Source organism: Ascaphus truei, chromosome 2 (genome assembly GCF_040206685.1).
Source record: "Ascaphus truei isolate aAscTru1 chromosome 2, aAscTru1.hap1, whole genome shotgun sequence".
In the NCBI taxonomy this organism is placed as follows: domain Eukaryota; kingdom Metazoa; phylum Chordata; class Amphibia; order Anura; family Ascaphidae; genus Ascaphus; species Ascaphus truei.
The window spans coordinates 346,351,084-346,358,183 of NC_134484.1; positions in this window are offsets into that span (position 1 = coordinate 346,351,084).

Sequence of the window (7,100 nt, forward strand, 5' to 3'; positions counted from 1 at the left end):
TGGTCTGCTATTGAACTCTGGGCGCTATTCTGAGCTGGGGACCACATTTTTAGAAAATGGGGAAAGTCGGTCCCTATTAACACATCATGTGCCAGTTTGGGTACAACACCCACCTTGAAATCTAAAGAACCAAATTCTGTTTAAAAAAAAACATCAACAGTGGAATATTCATGATTATCCCCATGTATACAACAAATTGCCACTCTTTGTGAACTGTTTACCTGTTTCTTCTTAATGGGCAATAGGTATTCGGACACTAGTGTGACCATACTCCCAGAGTCAAGAAGTGCCCGAACCCTCTTACCATTAACCTTTACAAATGCCCACAGATGGTTATTCAAGGGGTCCTCTGGGCTAGGGCCCATACATTGGGACAACAGCGAATAAGGTTCCACGCTGTTGCATTGCATGGGCTCATCATTTAGTGGGCAGATTTTTGCTGTGTGGCCCCTCTCATGACAATTTACACATTTAGGTACATAGTCTGTGTCCCACTTAGAGCCTTTTCCCGGCTCCCCATGTTGGCTATTGCCCTTAGTGTGCGAACCACTGTTGCTGGTGCTGCGTGAAGGTGGTCGCCGCTCTTCAGCTCCCCTTAACCCCGGTACCCTTTTACCGTCTCTGGAAGAGTCCTGGAACCTCGGGTAGTGGGGTTGCTCCACGACTGTGGGTTGCGGGTGCTCTCCTGCTGCATTGTACCTTTCTACGAGGGCCACAAGCTCATCCGCATTGTGGGGGTCACTCCGACTGACCCAATGGCGTAAGGCAGAGGGAAGTTTCCTCAAGAACTGGTCCATGACCAACCGTTCCACGATGTGGCTTGCTGAGTTGATCTCGGGTTGTAGCCACTTCCGGGCGAGGTGGATGAGGTCATACATCTGGCTTCGGGTGGCTTTATCCATCGTGAAGGACCATGCGTGAAACCTTTGGGCGCGAACAGCCGTGGTTACGCCGAGGCGGGCGAGGATCTCGAACTTCAATTTTGCATAGACGTTAGCTTCGGCTGGCTCTAGATCAAAGTAAGCCTTCTGGGGTTCGCCGCTTAGGAAGGGTGCGATTAGACCAGCCCACTCAGCTTCTGGCCATCCCTCTCTCTGTGCCGTGCGTTCAAACGTGAGAAGATAGGCTTCCACATCATCCGAGGGTCCCATCTTCTGAAGGTAGTGGCTTGCCCTGGTCATTTTCGGAACTGGGGCTGCCGCTGCCAGTGGAAGGTTACTGATAGTCTCCCTCAGGATCTCGAGTTCCTGCTGTAAGCCCTGAGCGAACCGCTGTTGCTCCTCTTTCAGCAAGCGGTTTGTCTCTTGCTGGTTTGCATTCGCCTGTTGCAGGGCTTCATTCGCGTCTCTCTGGACAGCGACATTGCGTACCAGCGCACTCACCACGTCTTCCATCTTGTTTGGAGAGAGAGAAAAAAAACCTTTTTTTTTTTTTTTCTTTAAAGTTCTTTAACCCCCAGACCTTTTAGTGTTCTGCCTGCATTCTCCACCATATGTGACAAACGGCTTACTCCGGGGCTCCGCCGTCTGTCCGGGACTGTTAGAACACGGTCTTTTAGGGTAGGTTAAATGATGAGACGTCACGTACTGTTCCTTTAAACAGGCTATGCCTGGTTTATTCAGTCCCAGGCACTGAGACTGCCACAGTTTAAACAGAAAACAAAGCCAAACAAAAAGCTGCTCGTCTGAGCGATACACTGGCGACACACTTTATTCGAGCTTGGCTAGTCCCACGAATTCGGGTATACCCGGGTGTATTGAGGTTTGTGACTGTTTTCTGCCCGAGTGCATTGAGTTATTTTCCAAGCAGGGATTGAAGCATTTTATTCCCGCTGGCTGCAATACTGCACAGTATATATATATAAACTGCATTACAATTCATGAATTTATGCCATCTGGTAGACACGCGAAGCATTGCAGCCTATTAAATCCTAATCATTATCATTTAACAGATCAGCCGCCCATCAGCCAGGCATGAACCCAGGCTGGGAAGGCAAATGCAACGGGGCTTGTCAGAGGTTAGGAGCGGCGCATTCCAGGTATCTGCCAGGTACATACCGGGTATTTGCTCGAATAAAGTGTGTCGGTGCAGTAACTTAAACTTAGATGTCCCTGACTCAGAGTTGGAAGTGGCTTGTCCACTTCCACCAACAAAATAAGTACCTTTGCAGTCTTTAGACAAACTAACAGAATGAATGAAGCGATTTGGGAAAGAGGCTTTCTCACCCCTCTGCAGTTCAGCAGCCTTCCAGGCTCTTGGGCGGGGCCCAGAGGAAACAGGAAACAGGTCTTATATACCTGAACTCTAATCAGCATGACAGGTGACAGAAAACAGGCAGCAGACAAACTGTGGAATGGAGTGCCTGTACCACGAGGCTGCCCTGTTCAGCTTAGACAGGACAGAAACTGTTCAGTATCCTGGGAGCCCTGTATATGGAGTTTATTACCAACCCCTGGTTTCTGTCACAAGTGATTGAGACATTTTGGCGCTAAATCGCCTACTGCAGTGGGAAGCGGATTGATCCTACACCCCTCCAAACAGAAACCGTTTGTTTCTTCCAGTAAGAGATGAAACTAAATGCAAAAATAAGTAAACAAAGGATAGGAACTTACATGGCAAAGCCACAGGTTACACGATACAATCCCGGTTAGCACAGGTCTATAGAAAAGCACCAGTGAGTCAGGAAGAACTGGACAACATATAAAGCTTTTTCAAATCAACAAACCTAGGTTTTAATTTTAATAAAGAATCACCTACTACATTGTAGAGCCGTCTGAATGTATCGTTTAATATAGATATATCCTGGTTCAGCCTTCCAGAAGTTTGCTATCTTGACCAGAAGAGGGGGAAGTTGAACTAAAAACAGTATAATTCCCAGTGGTATTAATACAGTATACTGGTATTCGTTTTTTTATTCTACACTGAAATGTATCCATATTTATTACATTATCGCAGGACAATAATAATATCCAATCATGTTTTCCTTTGAATGTCATGAAGATCAAAAACACATGGATAAATGATTTTAGATTTTGTGTAACTAGTATAGAATGCATGTTTTATATTAAATATTTTGAAAAGATTAGTTGATTAGACATTTAGCAATTGTCACATTATCTGGAGGATCTCTGTCTTGAATAGCCCTACTGTGGGCAGTACAAGCTACAGCGATCTGGAGAACAACTTATCCTTGGTCCAGACACAGAATCAGCTAGCCTTCTTTGGTCGATACTCCTTCGACTAAGTGTGACGAGAGCTCACCACAAAAAAAGCGGGACTGCGAGGCGGAGGTGGGGATGTTGATAGCCACCGACCAACAACCGAGCAGCCACGTCCGTGTGCAGAGTGGAGGTGATATAGCCGGGTCAGGGTAGGAGAGGTCAGGTAGGTAGAAGGTACTTGCCATAGTCTGGGGTTGGAGAGTGTAGAATTGTCGTATATCCGTAGCCATGGAGGAGAGAGTGGAAGTCCAGAAGCGAGCCGAGGTCAAGGGAGCCGAGGCATTAGGAGTCCAAGTACGAGCTGAGGTCACAACAGGAAGGCAAGACAAGATAAGACAAAACTAACGAGTAGCTTGAGGGAGCACAAGACACATAAACCAAAGTTTATGCTCAGCCAGTTTGTAGCAGGGCTGGCTGAGTACTTAAAGGGCAGGCAGTCAATGGTAGGAAAGCACACACCTGCAGAGTAATATAAGTGCAATCAGACATAGGCTGTCCACTGATAGGCAGGGGCGGGGTGCACATCAGCTGAGGAATAATTAAGAGAATTACCCCCTTGTTTGCTTGTGTCTGCGTGGCATCTGCGTGTAGCCAGGGTGCGCAGTAGGTTGCCCATGTCGTCACTGGGGCAGACGGATTTCCAAAATAAAGAAATTTATTAAAGCATACACAACTTTTCGACCCTAAGGTCTTTGTCAAGTGCAAAAAGTAGCCACTTTTTGCACTTGACAAAGACCTTAGGGTCGAAACGTTGTGTATGCTTTAATAAATTTCTTTATTTTGGAAAACTGTCTGCCCCATCTTCATTCCTTTTTGTATGCCGTGGATTGTATGCAGCCGATCGTACATTGATGGGAGCACCGGTAATTGTATCACTCTTTATCATATTGTGGTGTGCAGCATTTACTCTTTGTTATGTCACTGGGGCAGAACCTGGAGATGGTTCCTGCTGTGTTTTCCTTCCTGGTAGCGCGCCGCCTGCACGTGGGTTGCGGCTGACGCGTGTCACTTGTGACGTCGCAAGATGCATCACGGGGGCGGGGCCTAAGCCCGAACCTGACACTAAGGCTAACTGAGATGGCCGGAAGTTATCACTTTTGCTCAGTATAGTGCTCCTGTAACTCTTAAGTTCCGTAGTCTCTATGTTCAGAGCGTCTCAGTGTTGAAATACCTGAACATATTTCAGCCCAAGCTTGTCTACAGATTCCACCTCTTCTACCAGAAAGTAAGTCTGTCACGATAGGGGAGGTTTGACCAGACTTTTCGGGATCGTAAAACACCAGACAAAATGAGAAACTTAAATAAACAACGAAGCTAACAGGGAGCAACACAGAGCAGAAAAATTACAATAACTCACCAGAAAGGGTGTTACAGGAGATTTCTAGCTCGCTATGTGCAGGTTGCTAACTTACTCAGGATACTGCCTGGCTGTGTCTATCCCAGACTATCAGTTACAAGGAATCACTACCTCTCTATCCACAGTTCACTTTCAGTTGGTCTCTGGTCACTGAGTCCAACCATGCACAACTCAAACAACTGTGGAGCCGGATCGGTGCTGACTTCTATAATCTTCCATCTTAAAACATGAAGAAGTGGGTGCCGAGCAGTCAGAAGAGACCTTTCCTCCGCTGAGCCTATCAGGTGCCAGGGGGCTCACTCGGGATGGACCAATCAGGGCCGTGAGTGGTGCCAGTGCCTAAAAACACCCTGGGGGCAGGTCTATAGAGCTTGAAAAATTGAAACTGACCAATGTGAAACAAGCCGGGGCTAGGACCAAAACACTGACTCGATTTCAGCTCCATACCTCCCGTAGGGGTAGACACCTGGCTGCTGGGTTAGAATAAAGCCTCCACTTTGGAAGTGTGGACTCCCCTAGGAGGTTGGCTCACTCTTCTCCCCACCTCACTTTATCACTGTAGGAATACTTTGCCTCAGTTTGGATAAGTCTCCACACGGATGGTATATTTTCTCTCTTCTGTTCGCTCCGGTGGTGGGGTTGGTGTGCGTTCTCCCGTACCTCTCAGTACACAACCGGCTTCTCCACTCTCGCTCACAACTTCCGCATCACGTCACACTTCACGTGGGACAACCGCGTCTCGTATTGCGCGATCTTGACTATACTCCATCGTCTATCGTACAGACTCCACCGAAGTCCCGATCTCCATCCGTGTGGAGACTCCTCCAAACTGAGGCAAAGTATTCCTACAGTGATAAAGTTAAATAGTGGAGTACTTATAGCTCCTATGGGACTCTGATATAGCTATTGGACTATCGCTAATGTGAGTATAATAGTATTGAGTTAAGTGTGAGATAATTCACAGATACGATCTCACCCTCTACATTATACACATTTGTATGTGTTCTATACCTTATGCCTAAGGTTTTAATTATTTTTAATAAATGGCAATTACAGCTAAACCCCGTTATAACGCGCCTCGCTATACCGCGATTCGGTTATAACGCGGTTTTCCCGTGGCTCCCGTTTTTAAAATAAAAAAAAAATTTTTTTTGCACACTGCACACACTGCACACACTGCACACACACTGCTCATTGCTCACACTGTCACACTGCACACACACTGCACACTGCACACTGCACACACACTGCACACTGCACACACACTGCTCATTGCTCACACTGCACACACTGACACACTGCACACACACTGACACACTGCACACACACTGCTCATTGCTCACACTGCACACACTGACACACTGCACACACACTGCACACACTGACACACTGCACACACACTGCTCATTGCTCACACTGCACACACACTGCACACTGCACACTGCACACACACTGCTCATTGCACACACTGACACACTGCACACACACTGCACACTGCTCATTGCTCACACTGCACACACTGACACACTGCACACACACTGCTCATTGCTCACACTGCACACACTGCACACACTGCTCATTGCTCACACTGCACACACTGACACACTGCTCATTGCTCACACTGCACACACACTGCTCATTGCACACACTGACACACTGCTCATTGCTCACACTGCACACACTGACACACTGCTCATTGCTCACACTGCACACACTGCTCACACTGCACACTGCACACACACTGCTCATTGCTCACACTGCACACACTGCTCATTGCTCACACTGCACACACACTGCTCACACTGCCACACGCTCACACTGCTCACACTGACACACACTGCTCACACTGCACACAGCCCTCACAATACACTCACATGTCAGCAGCCCACCCCCCCCTCACATGTCAGCAGCCCCCCCCCTCACATGTCAGCAGCCCCCCCCCCCCTCACATGTCAGCAGAACACCCCCCCCCCCTCACATGTCAGCAGAACTCACATGTCAGCAGAACTCACATGTCAGCAGAACTCACATGTCAGCAGCCCAACCACCCCCCCTCCCTCTTGCAGCAGCAGCAGCAGCAGCAGCAGCAGCAGCAGCAGATCTGGCTGGGAGGACACAGACACACGTTGCCACGCACCGCAAAACCAGGAGGCTGGGAGGAAGAGGGAGGGGGGCTGAGAGGGAGGGGGGCTGAGAGGGAGGAGGGCTGAGAGGGAGGGGGGCTGGGAGGGAGAGGGAGGGGGGCAGGTCTCTGTTTTGGGGTCACCCCTGTGCCCTGGCTGGGAGTGAGGGGGGCAGGTCTCTATGGGGGATCCCCCCTCCCTGTGAGGGGCAGATGAGGCTGGACAGAGGCAGCCCCGTCCACTCCCAGAATGCTTTGCTTCTAGCAGCATCTGGCTCCGGTCCCAGCTTTCCTCCTGGGGGCTCCGTCTCCATTTTGCAGCCTCTGCAGCGTTGTACTTGTGACCGTGTGTACAACGTGCGGCTGACATGTAACCCACCCTCCTGCACACAGAGAGGGG